The sequence below is a fragment of the Brachycentrus maculatus genome, unplaced genomic scaffold (assembly GCF_059751285.1).
Source record: "Brachycentrus maculatus isolate JH-2025_06_01 unplaced genomic scaffold, ASM5975128v1 h1tg000169l, whole genome shotgun sequence".
Lineage (NCBI taxonomy): Eukaryota > Metazoa > Arthropoda > Insecta > Trichoptera > Brachycentridae > Brachycentrus > Brachycentrus maculatus.
The window spans coordinates 609224-623585 of NW_028280922.1; the positions used below are offsets into that span (position 1 = coordinate 609224).

Genomic DNA, 14362 nt, shown 5'->3' on the forward strand with positions numbered 1-14362 from the left:
AAGCAAGTAAACATTTGCGTAGGATGCATGGAAGTTAATTGAAAAAAAGTGTATGGTTTTTGAAACACAAATCGAGTAAAAGTTTACTAGGAGTTGGAAAACATTTTCCCGGTGGGATGGAGATCTCTTGCGCGTTTAACATGATGAACGGAGAACGGAGTAACCCAACCAGGAAATGCAAATTTCTTCTTCTCCGTAATACACTCTCAGAAATCTAGTTCTTTCATTAAAACTCTCCTCGTCACTTCCTCGAGTACGTATTCATCTTACCCCTTCATGCCCTAAGTAGACATCTTTTCAAAGGTTTTAAACAATAAAGCTTTTATTTTTGTTAAGCCCCATACATTTTTTTTTCAAAAATATTTTTAAAAAAAAGTTTACTGCCGTATTTATTAAAAATAATGTTAAATAAAAATGCTAATTGACCTTTTATAATAATTGAAGCTTAAACTCGTGATTTTTCATTTTACAATACAAATACAAAATATTATTGTCATAAAATCACCACATCTTAATATAACTTAACACTTTTTCATCTCATCAAAGGTGAAGAAGAATATGGAAGTCTGGGCATTTACGGGGCTGATTACCGTTATAGGCTTCCATATTCTTCTTCATCTTTGATGATATGTCAAAAAATAAGATGAAAAATAACTTATATCATTGGAGATAATCCAGATTTTTAAACAAGTAATTGGACACAATCAAAATGTTGTTCATACAATTTAATTGAAATATCTACCTGTTTCGACTCAAACAACTTTTTTCGACTACTGTAATTAATCTTAAGGAAGGAGTTGTTTACTTTGAAACCGGCCGATATGATAAAAACGCTTTAATTAGACAAATAGTGATTTAATTTAATCAGTTATTTCGTATTCTAATTCAAAATATTTATTTTATATAATATTATTAAAAATAATATTCCTTTAATTAACAACCAAATAAATTTTACTTATAGTCCATTATTTGATTCAACATCGGTTAAGCAAGATTCGTCAATATTCGATTCAAACCCCGCCCACTCCTTTCATCCTACGAGTATATAAGCTGGTTTATTAATATGTTTAATCCTAGTGCATGTTTAACCACGGCTTGTAACGCATGTTTGTGCTGAAACCTTTAGTGCATGTTGGTCTTCGGGTTGACCAAAAATAGCACGTGTTAAACATTTTGTGTAGTTTTAAGTGTGTAAATGGTGCTATGGTAGTGAAGGGTGGTATTATTTGTGTGCTGTGGTAGTGATTGTCCTGATGAAGAGACGGGTAAGTCTCGAAACTGGTAGACATAAAAATCTCGGTGAGTGGTTATTTACTAATATTATTAACATTTTTTAAAAGAAAAATAAGTCAAAATATTTATTTTCATTACCTGTCCTTAATTTTATTTGTATCCGCATACAGATAGTAAATAAAGTACATCAGAACTTGATCGTTAATTAAATGAAGGTAAGGTGAGTAGCTTGTGCTCTAGTTTCTTAGATATGGGAGCAGAAAATATTTGACATGATGCAGACGACTCAACTAAAGGAATTCTGGATGGACATTATGGCAATAATGATTGCATTTTCATTTAATGTATATTTATGTTTTAATATTATAAAAATGTAAAAAACCACTATTCCAGTACCTATAGACTGCAACACTGTATGAAGAAATAGCACTGAAGTTAATTGGAATTTCATTCGAAGAAACAAATTGCGGACGTTCTTTCATATTTCATGAAACTCCTTTGAGATTTGCTCTCTATTTATTTTAATGGTTGAAGCACTGAGTTATATATTCTCTTTTATCCAGTCTTATCCCTATCCATGGCCAGTGGTGCATAGAGCACTGCAACAGACAAACAGCTTCCAGATTAGTTGAGTTTTCCCAACTGTCGTATTTGGCTATTTTTTTTAAATAAACGAATGCAAGGGAATAATTCATATGGCAAAGTTAAAATTTAGGGTATTATAATCAATCCATCACATAATAAATTCATATGATGCGTCATGAAACCTCAACATTTGGGGTAATTTTTGTTAATGTTTTTCCTTCAAACGCACCAATAACGCCATAAAATGCTCTTTATTAATAGGTCATCTTTTCTCAAGGTAATCGATGAATAAAATAACATTCAAATTCAAAATTACGGGGACCAAAATCTTACCAGCTGATATTTCCGTTTTTGGTAGCTTTGGGCGCTTTATCGGTAGTTGTCCACTCAACTGCCTGCCAATTTAGCTCTAGAGTATAGCCATCCATGTTTCATTCATTATCGCATTCCGTATGACAAAATCTTTTTATTGGCATGAAATATGTAGCTCCAAATAGTGTTCTGAATCATCGACGCGTAGTGTTTTGTATCAAATTTGAGCAGGGATTTCTCATGGACAACTATAGTTGCAAATCTTCCGACACCTTTGTCACCTTAACTGATATTATTTTCTCCGCCTAGCAATCTTTATTTATTGCTAATTTTCAAAATTCTATCAAATATCATTTTGCCATACACTAAGTAATCGCATTTTTACCACACTACGATCAATATCAGGATTCTAATCACTGAAATTCAACATTTATTATGTTTTTTTTAATACTAAAATAGCATCTGCAATTACATGAAATAATTTAATAATGCAATTTACACGTACACATATACCTTTTTAAAAGTACCTACTATACATATTTTTATGTCTGTGATATATTTTGGACGTGTAAATTGGCGTTTCGCATTTCGGTTAAATCTCATAGCAGGTTTCCAGTTACTGGAATTTCGCCATGTGCTTTAATAATTGGTACAATTTGAGCCGGTATTCATTGGTTTTCATCTGCATACGTGTATAACTTATTATACATATGCTCGCAGTCTGACCACTGTCTGCGCATCGTTTGGCAAGTTCATATTGTCTACAAAATCATTAAAAGTACAACCGATGTGAAAACGAATTAAAGGAATAAATTTTATTCCTTTTTTTTGTTTTAATTGAATATTAAATCACAACTGCAGTGCAGTTTATTTAACATTTTGTATGTGTCCAAATCCTTGTTTACAAATCAGGGTTTCTCCGCTTAGATGTTATATTTACATTTTGAGATGGCAACATAGATAAAGAAAATATGGAAGGGGAAGAGTATTTACGAGGAAAACGACTGGGCTGGGCTATTTTTGTAGGCTGGCTTAAGTGATCGCTTTATACGCATGTAACATTCACCATTCTACCTATGACTGACAACTACACTACTCAAACATGAATTTATCATATAATTCATTTGTAGTTTCATATATGAGTTCTCAGAACCATTTATGGTTCTTTTAAGTTTTTTTTAGCAGAGGTCTTTATTTTATGTGTTATCGCTTAAACCGGCCTATAACAAGTCGTAAGATTAGTGAATACCCAGACTTTCATATTTTTCTTCATCTATCCAGCCTATGAAAGATCGTAAGCCCTGTAAATACCCAGATTTCCGAATTCTTCGTTTTCTTTGTTGAGATGTCAAAAATGTAGAATAACTCCCTATTGTATTGTATATATGGAGAAACCCTATTTATGAACAAGTTTTTTGCATACACTCAAAAACATGCGCTGGCTTAAGTGATCACTTAAACCAGCCAATAACCGACCATAAGAACTGTAAATGCTTAGACTTCCGTATTGTCATCTTTATACACTTCTTCATCTATGATGAATCATTAATATATAAAAATAATTACCAAGGGGGGCATTTACAAGAATTAATTTCACTCAAATATCATGTCAATAAATATTTCATAAAAATTTCATCGTCCCCTTGAATCCCACCAAGAAACTTTTCTAACTATAAGATCTTTGCTTACTTACAAGGAAATGATTATAAATTGTTTTAAGAATATAGCTGTTTTGTCTTTGAGCTAAGGAAAATGCTTGCTTTTGTTATCTCTAATGCAATTTTGTGCAAAGCTTTTACGGCATTTATTATTTTAAAATAATCCAACAAGCCGACATTAAAACCTTTTTTAAACTCTAGATTTTTCATCGAACTTAGTGACTGCACGAAGCAATGTATTAGATTTATGACCTTACCTTCATGTTTTCCTAATCAAAAATTTCCCTCAATCTAGCGTAGAGCTTATTTAGCAATCGGTAAGGATAATACAAATAATTCGAAAAATTACTCCATAATAAATATTTTTAGAGACACTTTATTTTTAATAAGATCTGTGAAACAAAGCAGGTACGGACCAGAAATATTCGAGTTACCTTATTATGAACTCGAGAGTTGAGATAATAACGCACTTGGAGTAGTATGAGATAAGTGGAAATGAAATTTAACTGTTACGACACTGTTACTAGGGTGACCAAATTTTAAGGTTTTAAAACAAAAATTTAGATTACGCGAAAAACCCCGAAATTTCAAAAAGTCCCTCCAATATTAAAATTTATCACTATTTCTCTGGATTATTGGTTTGCCAATAATTTTGTGGAATGACATAATAATTTAAATATTAAAAATAAATTACTTGTATAAAACCACTTTTAGGAGTTCATAAATTTAAACACGACTAGTTTCGAGAACTATAGATGCTCTTTTCAACAGATGAAAATACAAACTATAGTTGGTGCAGAAAATACAAATTGAAAACACAACCAGATTATATTTTCATATGTTTATCTGTACATCTAAAAAAAGTGGTCTAGTGCAAATGTTTAATTTTTATATTTCTTTGGATCACACTTATTCTACCAAAAATCAAAACACACCTTTAAAAAATATATTGGGTACATCAAAAGATGAGTGAAATGGTTGTTCAATATGAATATGTATTTACAAAGAATAATATATAGAAAATATCACAGGGTTACTGCCAAATCATTAAAAAAAAATGTTTTATTTGTACACAGTGTATAAAGTTATTACTTAAACCAGCCAGTTTTAGGTCGTAAATCCTGTAAATACCAAGACCTCCATATTCAGTTCATATTTAAAGATCATTGGATATCTACTATATACAACACCAAAAAACATTATTTATTTATTTAAAAAATACGCGTACAGTTTCTCATAAAGTAAACTTATTTTTATGTGTTTTTCGATTAAAAATTTTCACCATTTATATGAATTTTTAAATGAACTTTATTTGCTGAACGTTGGTCACCCCAGCTGTAACCCTCCCCAAACCAAACCGTTCTCCTCGTTTTATGTTTCTGTTTCAATCCTGTTATGATTTTCTTCTGTTTTCTTTATTTTAAAACTTTACAAATTGCTGAAACTCGATTAAAATTCTAGCGTTCGTGCATGGAATATCGTTATACAGCTTCCTCTTTGTGATAATATTACTATTTCGACGCAAAACAATATTTTTTTTGTATTTAAGCATTTACATAAATAAAATTTTAAAAATAACCTAATTATCAACAAGTTATACACACATTTTTACAGGTATTCAACTGACCAAAAACAAGTATTTATGTCTCATAGAGACAAAGATATTAATGGGAATGAAATATGGAAGCCTTTAGGCATATTTATAGGGCTTACAGTATGTTATCGGCTGGTTTAAGTAAACGTTTTATTACTTCGTTTTATCAGGAATGTTAACACCGTATCAATTTGTTACCCTATGCACCACTTGAAAAATGAAATTAGTTAAAATTTTAAAAACAAATACGTATGGATGAATAGGGAACCGTTGACAAATTAGAATTCAGTAGGAGTTATCAAAAAAACGGTTCCGGATTCATCTGTATATAATATTTAAATATAGCTGCAAAATTCCATTACTTTAATAAAATTTACATGAAGTTCTACTCAAAATCGTTAGCATGTATTATGTATGATTATTATTTTACTACAATGCTTTAAATGTATCAATTTAAATTGGTTTTCTCAACAAAAAAAAATATATAGTTGTCAATCCCTGCCTTATTGTGTATAAAGCATAGAATTTTGTTCAGTCTCCTACCAGTCGGATAATGTCGGTAACGACGAAATCCAGTAACTGATCACATTAAATAAAATTGAAAAAATGTATATAAATTGTGGTGTTTTTTGGCATCTCAATTTAAAAGAAGAAGAATATGGAAGTCTGGGCATTTACGGGCTGGTTTAAGTGATCACTTTACATACGTATAACATTCACCAGTTTAACCTATTGACAACCACACTACTCAAATTCTTGGATGTTCTATATATATATATATATATATATATATATATATATATATATATATATATATATATATATATATATATATATATATATATATATATATATATATATATATATATATATATATATATATATATATATATATATATATATATATATATATATATATATATATATATATATATATATATATATATATATATATATATATATGATCCAATTTTCGAAACATTGTACAAGAATTACTAGAATTTTCACGTGAGACGAGGAAGCGTTTTTGTGTGTAAAGTGATCATTTAAACCAGCCTTTGACGGTCGTAAGCCCCGCAAATGCCCATACTTCTATATTCTTCTTCATCTTTGATGAGATGTCAAAAAATAATATGATAAAAAACTCCTATAGTAATAATCCAGATTTGTGAACAAGTATTTGAACGCTCTCAAAATGTTGTTTATATATGTAGTTGTTATTTTATTTATTATTTTTAAATTTTATATTTATATTCTGATCACAGATTTGGTCAAGATTATCTATTTTTGGTGAAGCCTATAAACGGCAATCCCTTACGAATTCGTGATGACTTAGCAAATATTCTTGTCTCGTTTGGTTTAAAAAATAATGGTCGGTTGATGATGAATGTTTTGACGTATTAAGTCAGAACTAAATGAAAAAATTGAAATGTAACTCAATTTGTAAGAACGTATAGAAGGTGATGGAAAGTAGATAATACGTTTCGGTAAAGATTCAAATAGCGATGAGCGCCGAACAATATCTATGCATACTGATGGATTTATGGAAATCCCTTCGATCTATGCCTCAAAAATCCTTCAATAATTCATATTCCTCGTCATCCGGCCTCCCGGTATAATGCTTATATAAAGAGAAAATTCTTTTTATCCGTTTTGCCGCGAAAAAATATAATCTGTTCCCAAACAAAAGGCAGTAAGTCATAAAATGATCGTTTGAAATTCTAGAAAGATCAAAGTCAAAATATGGACGAATCTATGAAACGTTCAACCGTCGATTTTCTAGTAAACACGTGGTTTATGACTTAGTCTTACTGTCACTTTTAATGAAAACATTTATTTACTCACTATTTGTGCCCCACGGGAATAAATAAACTCTGAATACTTATATTATTAACATTTTTGTAAAAAAAAAAAACTTTTATGCCATTGATCATTTGATTTGTCCGCCTCCATAGTGTTGTGGTTAGCGCGCTAACCACAACTGTGAAGATTGTCTAGTCCAATTTAATTTAATTTTGCTACTTTTTTAATTTTATTTTAACATGCTGAAGGTCCTGGGTTCGATTCCCAAGAGTGCCAAAATAAATATTAGTGATTTTTCATTCTAATATTTAATATCACCCTGGACTGGTACCTGAGGCTCAAATCAGATCACCTTTCCTTCGTGAATTCAACGATAAAGATAACACTGCTTCTTTGCGATGCAGCGTCCTGTGCACCATTATATGAGAATAAGGGTTAGAAATCATTCATAGGCCTTATAACTTGTCATCGGCTGGCTTAAGTAATTACTTTATACCCTTGTGGCGTGCTAAAAATATTGTTAAAATAAAATTTCCCTCCAATTTTTTTCTTTTTTACCCCTGAAAAATAACCACTTATGCGGAGAATGGTGAATATTACACGTGTGTAAGCCCAAGACAGGTGATAAGCCCTGTAAATACTCAGACTTCCATATTCTTCATCATCTATGTTGAGATATCAAAAAACATAAAAATAACTTATGTAACATAATTATAAATTAACAAATATATTGATAGTACATTTAAGTAGAATAAATTGTGTCACATCTATTTTTCTGACTTAACGTTTTTTCCCAGTTAAAATTGTTCCTTAGTAAAGATAAAATAACATTATAATGTAATATTACTTGAATGAAATCGTTTTCAAACCTCGAAGAAGCGAAAAATAGCGTTTCAATGTAAGATGTGTTCCAATTCTACAGATTTATTTATTGTATTTTCTCTTTTATCAAATTATTTTGATTTTTCAAGTATAACAGAACGTTTCATTCTCATATTATTCCAGTCTTCAGAAAACAAACACATTTATTGCTTATTATTGAGGAAAACATCCTGTTTTGTAAGATAAAGTATGAACAAAAATGAAACTCTCTCTCAAATATTTACTTGTACATACAAAATTCGATACACTTCTGGCAATTTTTCATTTTGCGTCTATATATTTTTTTCTTTTTCAATTTCAATACATTCAGAAATTTCAATACTTTCGCAGCAGTTAAAATTTAGCCTCAGTGCGCTAATGTGGTTGACGAAGATGATGCAACGAATTTAGGCCAAAATGAAATGGTATCCATATATGTTGTCATATCGCTCACTCCTTTCAAGAACGTCATAAATCAAAAATCGTCAATTTATGGAGGCGGACATTAATAACATTTGTTTAAATAAAAAAGTTGTGATCGGTATTAAATTTATTATGTGTAGTTGTGATCGGTATAAATTTATTACTTATCGCTCACTCCTTTCAAGAACATCATTTATCAAAAATCGTAAATTTTCAGTTGTGCATGTTTTTGGAATGCCCAGAAAAGTTACTATATCCCAGCAAAAGCGGCATATTTTAGCTTTATATTTACCCTCTCCAGGGCAAAAAGTGTTGTTTTTGCATTTTGAAGAAAAGATATTGTTTTTTTTTAATATGCTTAATATTTTTCAAATGGAGAAAAAACCTTCAGGTTTTACCTAAAAAGATCTGTTGCACAGTAAAAAGTTCAATTAGTGGCTTGATATTTGTTTTTAGTACATTTCATTTTATTCTTAAACTCCTCCTGAAATATCAAGTTTTTTTTAAATATATGACGTTGTTGAAAGGAGTGAGTGATATGTTGTCATATGTCGGTAGCCATATATTACGTTTAGACTCAAATTGGTTGAAAGATGCATCGCAGACATTAGTTTTTCAAAATACTACAAGGCGAAACAATTATCATTAATTTTATTATTTGTATTTTAAAAATAAAATACAATTAAGTAGAGTCCAAAATCAGTGTTTGATTTCAAAATGTACTGTATAAATTAAAATAGTTCAACAAATTAAACGCCAAATCTATAATTAAATGAAAGATGCATATACAATCACATAACTAACTAACTAACTAACCATAACGAAGCTTCCCCGCTGGGGAAGGCAGAGAGAATAGAACGCCACACCACTCTGTCTTTGCAAACATTTTTCGCCTCTTCCACGTTCATGCATCTCCTCATACAACCACAATTTTCACAATACGTTACGTAAGTACGACAAAGATTACGAATATTAGGAGTGATATTTTCGTTTTGAAGCTAAATTAAATTATGACTAACCATGGCAACCTGAAGTCCCGCTGGTTCAAACATATCCGGGGAGCTCGTTAATCGGGAAATTCCGGGAATGAATCAGATGCAGTTCCAGCGCGCAGTGTGCACCTATTCCTGGAAATACATTTTCCGGCTGACTGCTTTCCTTTCAATTAACTTCTCCGATCGTTTAATCTAGCGTTAATTATTTACAAATTACACCCAGCAAAGGCTTCCTCGCATCAGGGCTGGTCAGAAAATTCAGTGACTAGAATATTTATTAATATTTAATTTCAGTTTTACTTACTAAATGCCACTTAAAATCTATGGTGACGCCTGTTTCTATGCATTCCGCATCATTTACAAATACCTTGTTTATAACATTTTCAAACACTTTATTTGAAAATGATGCGGAATACATCGAGCATGATAGTATTTACTCAGTAAAACTTAAAACTAAAAGTATAGATTTTATCACAAGTGACAGCCGAATCAAGTAATGAAAGTATTTATTTATTTATAGAGTCTTTTCGATACATTAAAAGCTTTTATCGCATTTCCAGATCTATGATAATATAGAAGTTCTAGGCTTCCTGTTAAATTATTGCAAAGCAATTTTATTTAATGAACCAAGTTTCAACAATTATTACAAAAAGTGAAACAAATTTGTTTTCCGATTTCACTGTGAATTTGCATTAAATTAAATGGCTATTAATGTACTTGTCACTGCCAACCTAAACGAATACAAGTTGTATAATATAAAATAAATGTTTTTCAAACCACTTTTTTCCACCCACCCACTTGTAAAATGTATTCATTTAATAAATTATTTCATTACTTTGATGAAATCTGAATAAAAAAGATAAACATATATATTCTGGTACTTAAGGGGCGAAATCCATTTGCCATTTTGGTATTGATTCAACATTGCAATGGTAGCCATTGGATGTTGATAAAGGTCAGTTGAAGATAATATTTCTATTATTATCAACGTTTTTACCTTCCGACTCGTATTGACAAAACTTGAGATTCTTCTATTTGATTTGGGAATTTTTCATTGAGCAGTATGAAATTTAATACCATAGAGTGTGTTGTCAGATCTAATATCCCTTCTTAAGTTCACTAGAGTACAGCGCGGCGTACGGCCTACCTGATACTGGGAGTAGGTACTAGACATAAGGAGCTATTCTCTTATTCTCCTTCTTTTTTATCGTTTTTTTTAAGAGATTTTATAGTGTAAATATATATATATATATATATATATATATATATATATATACAGTATCTACTCAATGAATTAGGGCCACCCATTATTTTTATGAATACTCTGAAATCCTTTGGATTATTATATTTATTTTACATAAATACTTTAAGTTTTCTATTGACATCTAATATCATGTATATTACCTTCAATAATATGTAAAATATACCTGGATTATTTAAGCCTTTACAAAATTTTAAACCCTTTTTCTGAGAAAGGTCCCTAATTAGCCCAGGTAGACAGATAGTTGAAAGTTCAAAAAATAGTCCTATCTCATTTATTAGTGAAGTTTCTTGAGTTCTGGTTGTTGTTTTGTTTAGAGAGGTTATATAGTTATCGTGTCTTGTGAAAAAAAATTAATTTTTAATTTTAGTTCGTAAAGTATAAAAAAAATTTGTAAACACAAGTGTTTTTTTTGAAAAGGACAAAATGGGAAAAAGTAAAGACATTTCTGAGGAAAAAAAGTCTAGTGTTATAGTGCTACTGAAATTAGGAATACTATCTAATAGAGAAATTTCAAAAAAAGAAAACGTTTCTCGTCAAACAGTGGACAGAATTTCAAAATCAATAAAAAATCAGTCACCCGCCACCAGCAATCGGCGAAAGAACTGTCGTAGGATTAGAAAAACAACACCGAGGACTGATCGAAAAATCTTTCAAAGTGCCTTAGAAAACCGTAGTGCATCAGCAAAAACATTAAAAATAAAATTGGAAGAAGAGGGTATAAATATATCGGTATCAACACTGAGGCGACGTCTTTACGAAGTAAATCTGAAATGCAGGCGCCCTGTAAAAGTACCAAAATTGACACCACGAATGAAAGCGGATCGATTAAAATGGGCCAGGCTACATCGAAATTACTCGGTAGATGATTGGAAAAAGGTATTTATTTAAATTGAATTTTCAACATATCATTTTAGTAAATAAACTTATATATTTGAATTAAACTTAAATTTTCATTATTTTTCAGGTCATCTTTAGTGATGAGTGCCGGTTAGAAGCCGTGACAGAGAGCCGTCGATTCGTCAGGAAAACACCAATGGAACGTTACAATGAGGCCTGTGCGGTAAAAGTTATCAAACACCCCCCTGCAACAATGATATGGTCATGTATTATTAACAATTTACCTGGGCCGTTGTTTTTCGTGGAAGGAACAATGAACCAAAATTCCTATAATCAGGTCCTCGAACGAATTTCATTGCCCTTCTACCATACACTCGACCCAACAGAAGGTCCATACACCTTGCAGGATGGGGCACCTTGCCACCGGGCTAAATCAATAATAAAAATTTTGTCTAACAAAAATCTGCCTTTGCTCCCCTGGCCTGGAAATTCTCCGGACCTTAATCCTATAGAAAACGTATGGAGCATGTTAAAAAATAAGGTATACTCATTTCCAAATCCGACAGTAGACTGTCTAAAAAAAAATATTCAAAAAATTTGATCAGAAGACGAAGAAATAAAAAACATGATAAAACAGTGCATTTTAAGTATGCCAAAAAGAATTGAGGCAGTTATTTCTGCCAAAGATGGAAATACTAAATACTAACTATATTTATATGAAAATATATGCATAATTTAAGCGTAATAAAGTGTTCATGTGTAAATAAAATTCAATGTTGTTTTATTCAAGGTTTTCTCTGAGTTATTCCTGTTTGAATTGAGAAATTGCGCGAAATTCTGCGTGGCCCTAATTCATTGAGTAGATACTGTATATATATATATATATATATATATATATATATATATATATATATATATATATATATATATATATATATATATATATATATACATATATATCCCGCCATATCGCCTGCATTTTAAAAAGATGGATAAAAAAGAATTACATTTTTCAATAACCGTTTTTGTTTATCAGTTGAAATTGCTTTTAGTTGAAAACTTTATAAGTAAATATATAATCATTAACTTTTGACTTTACGAACGATTTTTTTTTAATTGATTTGTTCATTTTTTTCAGAATATTAATTTGACTTGTTAAAAAATATTTACATGCAAATATATAAATTTAATTTAATTTATTTCAATTTCATTTCATTTTATTATTAATTTATTATTAGATTAAAACCAATATTTTTAGCTTTTCCACTTTTTTATTTGACCAGCGACCGGGTTTTGTCGTTACCGACATCATCCAGTCTGATGATGTCGGTAACGACGAAACCCGGTCGCTGGTCAAATAAAAAAGTGGAAAAGCTAAAAATATTGGTTTTAATCTAATAATAAATTAAAAATGCAATTCCATCACGAAGTGTCAGTGGATAATATAAATCATTTTATTATGTTTTATTTTGCGGAGACCCACCAAGCTACCTTTTACCTTGTTGGTGGAGTTCTTTTTACACACATTTTTATAATTTTCATATATTTCGGTATAATATATACATTATAGTATTCCTGTATTTTACCTTTACTCCATATTAATATTTTTATGGTATCATATAAATAGATGTTTCGGCCCCTGATTGGAAAAAAATTAAATAAACATAATTTTAACGAACTGTTATTATTTAATCGAGTCTGTCGTAAACACTAATTTCTTAAGAATTTCAAGATAGTAAGTATTTGTTCTTCTTAAATAATCCTTGTTCATTTCTATTCATTCCCAATAGACTCTATATGTAGAATTATATTGCAAAGTAATGTTTATTCTTTAACAAAATAATTTCAATGTTGTTTTAATATGGACGCAGGTTGTAGGAGAATCACTCTGATGTAGCTGGTGTATGGGTGCTTAGTGGATTTATGGGCGAATAGGGTATGTTGGGAGAGGAGGCACTATAAGTGGCCACGGGGAACGCTGGAAAGCCATTTGCGGTGCTCTGGAAGCTGTTTGTTGCTTCTCATCTCGCAAGAACGCTCGCGGTTTCGCAGGGGAAAATATTGTCAGCGAAATGCAGTTCCAGTATACCCTCCCCTCTACCCACAGACAATGAACAATCTTCATTCTGCTACAAATTACATTTTTATACCTCAAACTGACATTGAGAAGAATTCCAGATTTACGAAATAAGGATTGTGACTCACCCAAAATGTTGTGAATAAAAATAACTGGTCAAATTATAAGCGGCGTAGAAATTTTAAATAAATTTTTCAGGCGTATTCTAGTATGTTGACTTATCCAGTTTTTTTTCCAGGATTTTGCATTCGTCTTATTAAAAGGGTCTCTGCTACATAAAAGCTTACTCAAACCATGTATAGATGGCTCCTGTGAATTCAAACATAAAGCGTCATGAGATTTATGATATGATTTCCAAAAATAGTGTGGTTGTCTATCATGGGAAGAATGAAGAATTTTACACGTATGTAAAGTGATTACGGAAACAACCTATGACAGGTCATAGGTTGTTTCCGTGAATATATATGCCTGTAAATATTCAGGGTTCCATATTCTTCTTCATCCATACTGAGATGTCAATTCGTGAAATCATGGACTGTATTTTATATTATTTTGTGGAAAAAAATATGCGTTAATTAATTTAGCAGTCACTTTAAGGGAAAAATTAAAAAAAAAAACATATATAACGTGGTAATATTTTCCTTCGTAAATTGGGTGTATATAATATGTTAAGTGGGTGTATAATAATAAAATAAACAATGTGTTGCTTTGTTATTAAAG

At 30.6% G+C, this 14362-nt stretch overlaps 1 long non-coding RNA gene across 1 annotated transcript; it reads right to left on the reverse strand.

Annotated features, from left to right (window-relative positions):
* Positions 1 to 502: 502 nt before the first annotated feature.
* Positions 503 to 14028, reverse strand: LOC148308333 (uncharacterized). Its single transcript, XR_015837692.1, has 4 exons — positions 13771 to 14028; positions 9489 to 9596; positions 2152 to 2546; positions 503 to 1832 (listed from the first exon to the last, which is right to left on the reverse strand). It is a non-coding gene; the product is annotated as an uncharacterized LOC148308333 (long non-coding RNA).
* Positions 14029 to 14362: the final 334 nt, after the last annotated feature.